Here is a 13401-nt window from a genome sequence, read left to right as displayed (position 1 = left end):
ACCCCCATCTCATGTCCTCCCTAGTCACCTTTCTGCTTTGCTCTTTACTGCAGCCAGCCAGCCGTGTGTGCGCTTAGCCCAAGGGCACCTCAGCTGCTCCAAATGTCACTTTCTGGCACAGCCATTTGGGGCACATGTACACTGGGAGGTCTGAGGGAGTTCACACTTCTGGGATGATCCTTGAGCAATGGGGGCTGGGGCAGGAGCCAGTGGATAAATATCCCTCCCTGCAGTAGACAGTTCTGACGTTCTGCGTGGCTTCTTCAAGAGTCCTGCTGGGAGTGAGCCCCGGGAGCCCACGGCAGTAGCCTGCTCTGTAACACACCCCTGGATGGGCTTTCTCTTTTCTCCTGGACTCATTCCAATTTCACTATTCCCTTAAGATTACTTCCCAAAATAGTTAACTGCATCAAGCCTCTCTCTCAGGGAAGGGCAAGACAGAGGGCACATGATAGGTGAACAACATCCACCATGTATTTTCTGAGCTCAAGCCATTTTCCCCCACAACCCTGAGATGCAGGCCCAGGTTTGGGCACCAAGTGATTGGATTTCTGTGAGTCTTTGGGAGAACCCTCTACTGTTGGCAGTTACAGGGCGAAAGGTTTTTCATAGGGAAATAATATATTTCCCTTTTCTCAATCGATGAGAATTTCTAAGTTATTCTCTTACTTAAGACTTGTTTATAAAAATGGTGAACACAGCTCATATTTAAACAGAAGGGTAGAGGGTTTATTGAATTTACTAGGAAGGGGAAGGGCAGATGTTTCAGGCATGACTCTAGCCAGGAGTTCAAATGATGCCATCAGATTTCGTGCTTGCTCCCGTATCCTCTATGTAGCCTCATTTCAGACATGCTCCATTTAGGTGGTGGCAAGATGGCTTCCAGACAGCTCCAAGCGCCGTGCTCCTTGTAGCAGATCCTACAGGGTGTTTGAAGGATAGATACCCTTTCTTCCTCGGCATTCATGTCTCTCCTCTTCCAGGAGGCCAACTGGCCTTACCTCAGTCACCCGTATTCCAGGGGAATGTGGTGCTCAGAGCCCAGGTTCTGTTCATCTGCCCACCCTGCTCTCCTAACACATTGATGTTTCCCATTCGGGCTTCCTTCCTCACGGTCTCAATATGGCCCCAGAAGCTCCACACGTCACCCCCTCACCAAGTGCTTCCAGAGACAGAGAGGAGAGTATGTTTTCTGGTGCCTCCTTTTTGTTTTGTTTCAGTCATTTATTCACTCATTTATTTAAAAAGATATTTGTGGGGCGCCTGGGTGGCTCAGTCGGTTGAGTGTTCGACTCCAGCTCAGGTCGTGATCTCCTGGTTTGTGGATTCGTGCCCCATGTCGGGCTCTGCACTGACAGTGTGGAGCCTGCTTCAGATCCTCTGGCCCCTCCTCTCTCTCTGCCCCTTCCCTGCTTGCTCTCTCTCTTTTAGAAACAAACAAACATTAAAAATAAATAAGGGGTGCCTGGGTGGCTTAGTCAGTTGAGCATCCGACTTCGGCTCAGGTTATGATCTCACGGTTTATGGGTTCGAGCCCCACATCAGGCTCTGTGTTGATAGCTCAGAGCCTGGAGCCTGCTTCAGATTCTCTCTCCTTCTATCTTTCTGCCTCCACCGCTCATGCTTTGTCTCTGTCTCTCAAAAATAAATACATGTTAAAAAAATTAAAATAAGTAAATAAGAAAGATATTTGTCAGGCTTCAAATGTGTAGGGGTTTGTTATCCAAGCGAGCACTTTGCCAGATACTCTGAAATTATTCACATTCATACTTCCATCATTTATTTATTTTAAAAGTTTATTTTAGAGAGTGCATGCACACAGGGGAGGGGCAGAGAGAGGGGGAGAGAGAGAGAGAATCCCAAGCAGGGTCCACATTGTCAGTGCAGAGCCTGATGCGGGGCTGGAACATAAGAACCTTGAGATTATGACCGGAGCCAAAATCAAGAGTCAGATGCTTAACCCACTGAGCCAGCCAAGCGCCCCAACATTCATACTTTTAGTATTTTCTTTACCCTTCTCCTAAGCATGGAAATGCCCTTTTACATTTAACTCTTACTCCTTTATTTTCATCTCCTGTGACACTGTTGACTAGTATTTTAGTTAATGCCTAGGTGGTCTGTTTGTTCCTTCTTCCTCCAGAAACTGTGCTTTGGAGACTCATGACAACCCCAGTTTAGGCAAAGACCAGGCAAAATAGAACTTCTACTTTAAATTTTTTAAAATGGTTATTTATTTATTTTGAGAGAGAGAGAGAATAAGCATGAGCGAGGGAGGGTCGGAGAGAGAGAATAAGCATGAGCGAGGGAGGGTCAGAGAGAGAGGGAGAGAGAGAAAATCCCAAGCAAGCTCCACACTATCAGCACAGAGCCCAACGCAGTGCTTGAACTCGGTAACTGTGAGATCATGACCTGAGCCAAAATCAAGAGTCAGATGCTTTAACGGCCTGAGCTACCTAGGCGCCCCTTGTTTTTGTTTTTAGACTCTGCAAATAAGAGAGATCACCCAGTATTTGTCTTTCTCTGTCTGACTTACTTAGCACGATACCCTTGAGGTCCATCCATGGTATCACACGTGGCAAGATTTCATTCATTATTATGGCTGAATAATATTCCATTGTACGTGTATATATCCCCTTTTCTTTATGCACTCATCTATTGATGGACAAAGTAGGTTGTTTCCATACCTTGGCTACTGTAAATAATGCTGCAGTGAACACGGGGGTAAACATCTAGTTTTTAATCTCCAAATCAGTCATTTTTATTTTTATAGTTTTATACAGCTACTGTTTGTTATTGTTGCTTTAGTCAGCATTTGTTTTGATTTACCCATGAGTTTATCAGTTTCATTGTTTGCCGTCCGTCCTTCATCTCAGTACTTTCTTCTGGTTCTAACATTCCTTTTCCTGAAATACATCTTTCAGAAATTCCGTTAGGAAGGGTCCACTGATGGTAAATTCTTTCTATTTGTGTCTGTCTCTTTCTATTTGTGTCTCGTATTCTTCAAAGATGGTTTTACTAGGTATACAATTTACATGGGCTGCTAGCTTCTCTTGGCCCTTTTTTCCATTATCTTATGACTCCTGTTTGTTTTTGTTGAGAAGTCTGCTGTTAGTCTCACTGTCCATCCGTTACAGATAGTCATCCCCACCCAATAATGGAAAATTCTCAGCTGCTCTCTCCCTGGATACCAAAATCAAGAGTCAGACACTTAAGCAACTGAGCCACCCAGGTGCCCCAGGCACCTTTCCTCTGATGGGCTTATTGTTCATGTGCTCATTCTGGATTGTGAACTTAACATTTGTTTGGTTTTTATCTGTCAGCATCCTGGGCAACCTGTGTGGAGGCATGACCCTCTGGGCGGAGGGTCGGAGGGGGGCTGGGCATGGATTTATATTTCCTTCTTCAGGTGCTACCAATCTGGGTTGATGATACGTCGTGTTATTCTCTAGGCTTGGAGATTTCTGGACCATGCTGGTAATATAAATTCAAACCCCACATCGTTGTGAAGCCTGATGTTAAACGTTCTCGGCAGAGACTCTTCTTTTTCCGCTCTCCGGACAAGACAGTTTTTTGGTTTGTTGTTACTGATGCCGAGTCAATTTTCCAGGCTGCCATCTCACTGTCCTAGCTTTACATGGCCTTCTTGGTATCAGCTCCCCACCTTATACACCCAACTTTGTAGCTTTCACACTCATTTTTCTCACTGTGCTTCATTTCTGGCTTCTGTATATTTTCTTTACTATTTTCGTGAGCCCAGCCACCCACCTGACAGAGTGTTCGTTATATCTGATGTGGTTTTAATAGGTGTTTTCTAGTTCTCCAGGCTGCCTGCCGGTGTTGTTTAAGCTGAGCCAACATAAAATACCACAGAACGATTCTTTCACAGAGTCTTTTTCCTTGGAGATGACACCTGTCTTCATTCTTGCAAACTGCTGTCATTTAAAGGAAGTGGTAAATCTGGGACTCAACTGCACACAGGCAATTCTTCCTGCTGGTAACCTTGCTTTCCCCTGATGATGCCACTTTCCTTGAAAGCCACGCCTTTTCTAACTCCCACCTTTGCTTTTCCTGACTCTCTGGGTAGGTGGGGGTCGGTGCGGTCTCTGTTTTTCTTTCTTTCTGTACCTTCAAAGTGAGTAATGCAACATCTTTCTATAGCCTCTCCTCTTTTAACTGCTGACCACTAAGACTTTTCTACCTTCTCAGAGGCGTCAGGTCTGGCTTATAGTTTTATTCCCCACTCTTTGCTCTCATCCCCAGCTGCTTTAGCATGGCTTCTAATATCATAACTTCTGTGCTTTCCTACCTCCAATCACTGGCATGGTTTCTACCCCTAGAAATGCAGCCACATCGTTCCAGTTACACTGGATTAAAAAAACACTTGGTCTTTCTGATGGCTTCTCCCGTTTTTACACCTCCTCCTTCTCATCTGGGTTTTTGCTCATGACTTTTTCTCTGTCTGGAACGCCCTATTCACAGCAAAGATATTACATCTTGGGTGAAGGCTTCCCAGATCTTTGCAACTGGATGGGTTGCTTTCTCTTTTGAGCCCTGTAACACTTGGTGTATATTCTCCCACACCACTTTTCACCCTCAGTTTTGGCTAATCTTGCTCGTATACTTGTCTTATTCTATTGAGGCCCACCTAGTTCTTGGGCACCCTTTATTCGTATTCACTGAGCACTTACTGTGTTCCAGGCACTGTACATGTGTAGGGTTATAAAAAGTAAATAAGATAGGTTCCTCAGAGGCTGAGCCTAACACAGGCCTTTAACACAGAAAGTCCTCATTTAATGGACGAATAATGATTAATGAAAAGCATATATACTATAGATATATTTAATTCAGAGGAAGACAAAGAAGAAAAAATATTTTCCATCTTTCCATTTATCAAATGGGGTGTATGTACCTGTGCTAAATTTCCTATGGTTTGGGGAAGATGTGGACTTGGATAGCAGAGCAGTACTCTCTCGGATGTGGAGAAGAAAATGTGGGTTTCCCATCTCCAGAACATTCTCATCCCAGTCTCCCTGGATCTGTGACAAACAGACATATTAACTCACAATATCCACGGAATCACTGTTGCTGCGGGAAGCCCCAGTCTCTGGACTCGGAAACATTCCCATGAATATTGAAGCTGTAAGGGACAACGTCCACCAGGTGGCGCTAAGGGATAGCTGGGCCTAAAATGGATTTGGCTTCTGTCGCCAGTTACCTGTAAACTACACAAGCTCAATGGGGTCATCTCATTAACCTCTCAATAACGTCACTCTGCATTTTGATTTAATTTTTTAGACTCCACTTATGCCTTATGACGGGTTTTACTGTGCCTGTATAAGGCCAGATCATGTAAATAATACAGAAAACAAAACAATCTCTTTCCCCCATTTCTACCTTCATAATTACTCCCCCCCAAAAGTCTTCATCGCTTCTTGGATTCCTTCCAAAAAAAAAATATTATACATACGCTTGAATATAAACATCTACATGTATAGTTTCTCTCTCCTGTTTTTGCATGTAAATATATTTTACAGAAAAGGGATCATACTTGCTCACCGTTCTAGAGCACGCTTTCATATTAACACACCTTCGAGATTATTTCTATACCGACATCTATACGCATTCTCACATGATTCTATTCTAATCATAACTTTTTTCATAGTTTATTTTGCCGGTTTCCGGTTTTCAGGTATTCTTAGGAACAATGCTGTAATGAGTAATTCCGGTGAACGTTGTTGAGAATACCTGTGGGGTAAAATCCACACAGAGGGATTGGAGGGGCAAGGTTGCGGGCATTTCACGTTTGATGGATACTGCCAAATTGTCCTCCGGGAATCTGCACGCTCGCCGGTGCTGATTGTAATAAAACGTTTACGTCTGTGTCAGTTTTGTAAGTGAAGCACGGTGCGTAGCTACTTGGGTCTGCAGTTACTTTGATTATGAGCCTGCGGGTCTTTGCGTGAGAGTTTCAGGATGGAGCCTGAGCTGCGCGTGCCTGCCAGGGAGACATCCTAAGCGGTGCCCTGACTCCTCCTGTCCAGCAGGGGGCGCGGGCCCGGCCGCTCCCGCATGCGCAGTGAGCTCGGTGTCAGGCGTCACCAAGCCCGGTCGCTGGCGCCTCGCTCCCCGCTCGCTTGCGCAGACCCGGCGCTGGCGGTGGCGGCCGGCGACTCGGCGCGATTCCTCCTGGGCGGCCGTGGCCCGCGCCCCGCGGCATGCGCCGGTGACCGAGCGCGGGGCCGAGCGGGAGGCAACCGTGGCCGAGGTAAGCGCGGCTCGGAAGGGCCTCGGTGGCAGCGTCAGAGTCGGGCCGGGCCGCCGGGAACCGCGGGCCGCGCGGAGGCCTGAGGGCGATGAGAGGCGACCCCACCCCCGCCGGGCCGCTCGCTACTTCTCCAGCTGTGGGAGCGCTTTGATTTCCGCACCGCCTTCTCGTCGCTCCCCTGGCCCGCCCCGCGCTTGGGTGCCCACCTGTCTCCCTTGCCCACGCCTGCCCCGCCGGCCCCTTTCCTCTCTTTCCGGACCCCGAAAAGAGAGGGCCCATCCTGCGCGGTGACCTCTGCCATCCCGCTGCCACCTCCGTCCCGCGAGCTGCGGAAGATCTGCTTCCCTACGCGGCGCCTTCTGGAGCGCTGGGCTCTCCCGTGGCCTGTGGCATCCCGGCAGGTTCCGGTGCGCGGAAAGACTGGTGGGGAAGGTGGCCAAAGATGCCCTGAGTTTGGGCATCGGCTCGAAGCTCAGAGGCGTTTGGAGGTTTACTACTGGCGGTGGGAACCAGATCTATGTGTACAGTTTCGAGGTTCACATGATCGCTTGGTGTAACTTACTGGGAATTGCTAATCTGGAAGCGTCCTTGACTTGCTCCTTGTCTGAAGATTCCTTGAAATAGAAACATGCCAATTTTAATTCTTGGAAGTCAGTTGAGTGCTCTAAGGACTTACATTGGACTTGGTTTGTAAATTTCAGGGCTCACAGGCTATTCGCGGTAGTATATGAGTCAGTTTCCAGCATTTCTCACTTCCGCTGACTTAAGCCTTTTGGCTGCATATGCTGGGTATGGATAGGTTTGGGTCCGTCAAGTTATGCTGGCTTTGCTAATTGAGTGAAAAAGGTAGATCTAATCTAGGGTGTTAAAGGTAATTAGGGGAGGCATGGGGTTTGAGAGCTCAGGCTCCAGAGCCAGACTACCATCCTCCAAATCCTAGCCTTGGCATTTTCTAGTTTTGTGACATTGTGCAAGTTACTTATGCTTCCCGTTGCACTTTCCCTGTCTGTAAAATGAGGGTAATAATAAAGCTTGTCAGGTGGCACTGTTAGATTAAATTAATACAAAATGCTTAAAACAGATTGTAGCGTGTAGTAAGTCCTCAATAAAGTTTAGTCATTAGTTAGTATATGCACTGTATTATAATTCCCACAAAGAAGCACTTTTTATTCCCCCTTGAAAATTTCACCATTTTTAGGGATGGCTAGCCATAATATAGCTTTAATTATAAAGGACCCTATCAGGTAAGGGAGTGAATTGCAGATTTTCCTACCTTTGCTAATATTTGGTTCCTTTGTTTTCAGGCACTGTTGGGTTGAGTTCCAGTGTAGCAGTGGCCCTGGGAGTTCAGTTGTGAGGCCTTTTCTAAAAAGGTTAAGACCAGAGATTGTGACTGAAAGCATTGGACTAAGTGGATTGGATATAGCCCGAAGCACCAAGGAAAGGGTTTTTCAGGCAAATTTTAGGAATAAATAATTCCAGGAACAGAAAATGCAGCTCATCCTGACATTAGAGTGGAGTTAACAGATTTTTCCAGTGACTCAGTGCTTGACAGCTAGCCAGATGATTCCAGTGTTTTGCAGGGACAGGTTTGATATGTTTTAAGGAAGATGAAGTTTGTAGGGCTTAGTTATGAAATTCTTGTTTCATCTGGGTTCTGGTATTACATGGAACATTACTTAGCAGAAGCCTCCTTTCAGTCTGTTGTCTTCAGAGAAGCTCAGCATCAGGAGCTTTGGACATGGTGGTGGTAGTGAGTGTCCTCTTTGGATGGAAAGATGATTACTTGTTCTCTTGGATGATGGTTTTGGGGAATACATCTTTCTGAGCTTCAGTGTGTGCAAACTGACTACAAGAACATGACAACCAGTAGAAGAGACTGGCAAATATTTATTTATTTTTATTTTTTTAAATGTTTATTTATTTTTGAGAGAGAGAGCATGAGCAAGGGGAGGGGCAGAGAGAGAAGGGGGCACAGAATCCGAAGCAGGCTCCAGGCTCTGAGCTGTCAGCACAGAGCCCGATGCGGGGCTCGAACTCACGGACTGTGAGATCGTGACCTGAGCCGACGTTGGATGCTTAACTGACTGAGCCACCCAGGTGCCCCAGACTTGCAAATATTTTATATAACGTGGCAGATACTGTGATGAGGTCAGTAAAAGGTGCGTGGATGCTCACCAAGAAGGTTCTCTGTTTCTGAAACACCACTGAGTAAGGGACTTTTTTGCTCTATCTCTCATCCTTTCCTTTCCTTTTTCATTTAAGACTTTCCCCCTCATTTTAAAATAGTTTTTATTCTACCTCAAGCACTCACCGTATCTCTTAGCTGTTTGGCAAAAACTTGTGGGAGCTCGCTTAGCCTGTGCAGGGCATACCTTGGAAATGTGAGTTTATATCTTGGAATAGCCCTCAGCCCCTGGGGGATGGGCTTCAGTGGATAAATGCCATAGCTTCAGATCCTTTAAAGAGACAGTTCGGAGGTGTGTTCCATATAGTCCCGCAGATGGATCCTTCTGCAGAGGACAGAAGCCCATTTCCCAGCTCAGTGCGGTAACCCCGATGGCTTTCTGTCCTTCCCCTACTCCTCTCCTTTGTCCCTCACTCTGGCTCTGTGGACTCCCCTTCTGCCAGCTACCTGCTTTCAGGTTTTTTTTTTCTTAGTTTGGCAGAACATAAACTGAAGACAGATGGTACGAGAAGTGGCTCTAGAAAGCCAGCCCTGATGAGAATAGTATTGTGAAACTGGAATCCTTCACCCTCAGATGGCAACGAGGACCCCTCTGCTGGTGTTGGGAACCATTTACTCTCTGGCATCACAGTTACATGACTTGCCGGCGGTGGGAGGGATGCGATTCAGGTAGAAGGGGAAGCGGTGGCTACTACAGTGGCTCTAACACTTGAGCAGTATGTGGACAACGGTAATGATAAGGCCAGCGGAGTTGGCTGTCTCTTGCCTTCTTCCCGGGAGCCTTGAGGTAAGGTCTGGCTCACGTCAGCCAGATACCAACTCAGGATACACCGTGAGCGACAGAAGGCTCTGTGGCGGCATCTCCTGCAGCTGGAGGGCAGGCTGTTGAAAATCAGCCCCAGAGCTTCATCATCATCACGGCAGAACTGCAGGGGAGGCCGAATGCACAGCCTTGGCAGGCGGCCGCTGCTAAAGCGAGACCGGGTGAGACCAGGGTGGAGATGTTTGGTAGAAGCGCTGAGAACTTTGAAGCCCCAGGTTTCCTTGGATCCCCTGGGCCAGCGGAAGGATCCACTGCTTTTCGGACACTCTGCAAAGACCTCGCTTAAGGCCATTGCCTTGCAGGATGGTATATATCCTCCTCAAGATCTGCCTCCCCCTTCACCAGATCTCAGCATTGCCCAAGTGGGCAAGGACAGTCCCTGCTACTGGAGAAACAGCTTTTGTACTGAATGAGCTACGGGACCTGGCTCACAGGCAGGAGCAGGAGCTGGGGGCGCACGCGTGGGAGTGAGTCTGGAGGTCGCTAGGTGAAGAGCGGGCTAGCGGTGGCCTGTAAAGCCGCTTGGGACAGGCTGTGTTGCTTTGGGAGTGTTCCCTCAGGATTCAGGATTTAATGATCTTGCAAGAACAACTGGAGCCAATCTGCTGGACAGATTCCTTGAAACTTGAACGTGACAGTGCTCGGTACCACTGGTTCTCAGCTAGGGGTGACTTGGCCTCCCCGGGGGATGTTTGGCGATCCGGATATGTGGCGGGTTGTCACAACTGGGGGTTGTTTCTGCCTCCCCCGCAGGAAAGGATGACCTGGCTCAAAATGTCGGTGGTGCCGGTAGGGCCTGGCCTATGGTAAAGGAGGTGGAGACGCCAGAGCTGTCTTGGCAGGTGTTGAGGAAGTTATGAGGGGCATAGGGAAGTGGAGATTTGCACTTGATTTATTGCTTGAGGCTGGTGTTCCCAGGAGGGCTCACTCCCTTCTCTCTGGTAACGTGGACACCCAGAGGAGGCCAGCATCTTTGAGAAGCTTGGTGTTGGTTGTCCCCTGCGGGCCAGAATTGACTCCAGCACGTGTGACATGGAATTGGGTTCCTGAGGATCTGTGAGCATGATAGGATTCTGAAGTAGCAGAGGTGGTGGCACTAACCATCCGTGACATGGTAGACCAATACTCCTAGTGGGATATAAGGCCCAAATCATAACCTATGTGTCTTCTGTGATGCTAAAAGAGTATGGTCTTCTTCTTTTTTTTTTTTTTTTAATTTTTTTTAACTTTTCATTTATTTTTGAGAGAGAGAGAGAGACAGGGTACGAGGTGGGGAGGGACAGACAGACAGGGAGACACAGAAGGTGAAGTAGGCTCCAGGCTCTGAGCTGTCAGCACAGAGCCCACTCGTGAACCACGAGATTGTGACCTGAGCCGAAGTCAGATGCTCAACTGACTGAGCCACCCAGGCGCCCCTAGAGTATGGTATTCTTGAGGGCAGTATAGATGGGCGGCCAACTAGGGCATCGCTTGACTTGTTTTCCCAGAAAAAAAAACCGGAAAAAAACAACAACCCAAGAGTGGGCAAATAGACGCCTGGTGTCAGCTGTTGTAATGGAAAAATCCTGTTTTCTGACATGAGCTCAGACCCATATCCTATGTATTGAGAGGGAGGCTGGATCTCTTTGAAGACGACTTTGCAGCATCCTTGCAAATATAGACAGAGGTTCACCCAGTCCTTCCTCAAGAAACTGCAGCTCTGTATCAGACTGACGTGCACCAAAGAAAGGTTAGTATCCAGACATTTTGGCGGTTGTTGAGTACAGAGTATGAGCTGGTAATAATGCCAGGCCACCCTCAAGCAGTAGTGTGCAGTTGGGAGATAAATGCCTTGGGCTCTCATCCTTCTGAGGGACAGAAGGTGTAGTCCACATGATTCTTAAAGGCTTCCCAGCCCTCCTAGAGTCCCTGTTGCCCACCGCAGTGACCGGCTTAAATCACGCACCTCTTACTGGCTTTCCCTGGTTCCCTGTCTCTCTCTTCTTGATAGCTGCTCTGTCTTTCTGAGGTCACCTTCCAAGTAAGTAAACGACCTGCACCTCCATCCTTGTCTCTGGTTCTTTTTTTGGGGGGGCGGGGGGCAGAGGGACCAAACTGACGAGTAGAAGCAAAATGTGATGCCTAGGACTCTAACGTAGGAGCATTAGCTCCTCTTCTCTCCAGCCCTTATGCTGACCACCTGGGACTCTGGAGCCTGTTCACATTCCTGCCAGGATGTGCCAGGTCCCTGCCAGCACTGGGTGGTGTGTTTGATTCTTATACTTCTTGCGCTCGTGGGTAGATGGTGTCTCATTGTGGTTGTACTTCCCCCGATTAATGAGACTAAACGTGTTTCTCAAAAGTTGATGTGCTGGTTTTGTTTCCTCTTCTGTGAAATTCCTGTTTGTCTTTTGTCTGGTTTTCTATTTTTTGTTTGTTTTGTTTTTATTGTTTTGTAGGCATTCTTTATTCTCATTGCTAGTCTTTATTGGTTATATGTATTGCAGGTATCTACTAGTTTATTGATTGTCTTTTAACTTATGGTGTCCTTTTTTTACAAAAAACTATTTATTGAGAGAGAGGACACAGAGAGAGTGAGCAGGGGAAGGGCAGAGAGAGAGAGGGAAAGAGAGAGAGAGAATCCCAAGCAGGCTCCACACTTTTAGTGCAGATCCTGACATGGGGCTTGTACCCACGAACCGCAACCAAGACTTGGTCGCTTAACCAACTGAGCCACCCAGGCAACCCGATGAACAAAAATTCTTAATTGTGACACAGAATTTATCATTTTATCTTTTTATGGTTTGCACTTTTTTGTATTTTGTTTTAGAAATCATTCTCTGCTCAGAAGCCATAGAGATCTCTGTTCTAAATATTTTATAGTTTTGCCTGTAATGTGTAGCTTTTTAATCTACCTTGGATAGATTTTTGTCCCCTCTGGCCGCTTTTAACATTTTTCTTTGGCTTTCTTTTCAGTAGTTTTACTTTGACATATGTAGGTGGGGTTTTCTTTGTATATATTCTGCTTGGACTTGAGATCTTGAATCTGTGAGTTGGTATCTTTCATTATATTAGGAAAAACTTATCAGAAGACAGCTGGATTCTCATATCTATTTCTGCAGTCTTTGCAATACCATGGATCACATGGCCTCAAAAATGAAAGTGAAAAATCTTACCAGTATTATTATAAAAACACTTCAGAGCCTTTGAAAGGATTGTGGGGAGCCCTCAGACATACTTTGAAATCCACCTGTGTGAGATTTTGGTATTAAGGTTATACTAGTCTCCTAATATAAGCTGGGGAATGTTTCACCTTTTTTCTGAACTTGGAACTTATTTGTGTAAAATTGGAATTATTTCTTGACTGTGTAGTAGAACTTGGGAAATCTTCTGGGCCTAGGATTTGCTTTCTAGGAAGATTTTTAAACCGTTGATTTGATTTCTTTAATGTTATACAAATATTCAGGTTTGCTGTTACTCCTTGAAAAATTTTATATATATATATATATATATATATTTTTTTTTTTTTTAAATGTTTATTTTGAGAGAGAGAGAGAGAATGAGCAGGGGAGGGACAGAGAGAGAGGGGGAGAGAGAATCCCAAGCAGGTTCCACACTGTCAGTGCAGAGCCCAGTGTGGTGCTCAAACCCACAAACCATGAGATCATGACCTGAGCCAAAATCAAGAGTCAGATGCCCCAACCAACTGAGCCACCCAGGTGGCCTGGGAAATTAAATTTTATATATAAATTAAATTTATATATATATATATATACACACATTTATATATATATATTTATATATACACATTTATATATATATATTTATATATACACATTTATATATATATATATATATATATATATATATATATATATACACATATAATGTGTGTGTGTGATTTTTTTTAAGGTTTTATTTATTTTTGAAAGAGCACAAACGGGGGGAGATGCAGAGAGAGAAGGGGACAGAGGATCAGAAGCAGTCTCTGTGCTGAAACTCATGAACTGCGAGATCATGGCTAGAGCCGAAGTCAGACACTCAACCGACTTGAGCCACCCAGACGCCCCCGGGGAAATTATATTAAAAAATTTTTAAAAATGTTTGTTTATTTTTGAGACAATGCAAGAGACAGAGTGCAAGTGG

At 46.0% G+C, this 13401-nt stretch overlaps 1 protein-coding gene across 1 annotated transcript in view; it reads left to right on the top strand.

Moving 5' to 3' along the window:
* Positions 1 to 6082: 6082 nt before the first annotated feature.
* EXT2 (exostosin glycosyltransferase 2) overlaps positions 6083 to 13401 on the top strand; it is a 144748-nt gene continuing 137429 nt past the window's right edge. Inside the window, exon 1 of the mRNA XM_060606442.3 lies at positions 6083 to 6265. The gene's annotated coding sequence lies outside the window, so the exon portion shown is untranslated. The remainder of the gene's footprint in view (positions 6266 to 13401) is intronic.

The sequence above is a fragment of the Panthera onca genome, chromosome D1, assembly GCF_046562875.1.
Source record: "Panthera onca isolate mPanOnc1 chromosome D1, mPanOnc1 haplotype 2, whole genome shotgun sequence".
Taxonomy (NCBI): domain Eukaryota; kingdom Metazoa; phylum Chordata; class Mammalia; order Carnivora; family Felidae; genus Panthera; species Panthera onca.
The sequence above is the reverse complement of the archived record's forward strand: the minus strand, read 5'-3'. Positions and strand labels throughout refer to the sequence as shown.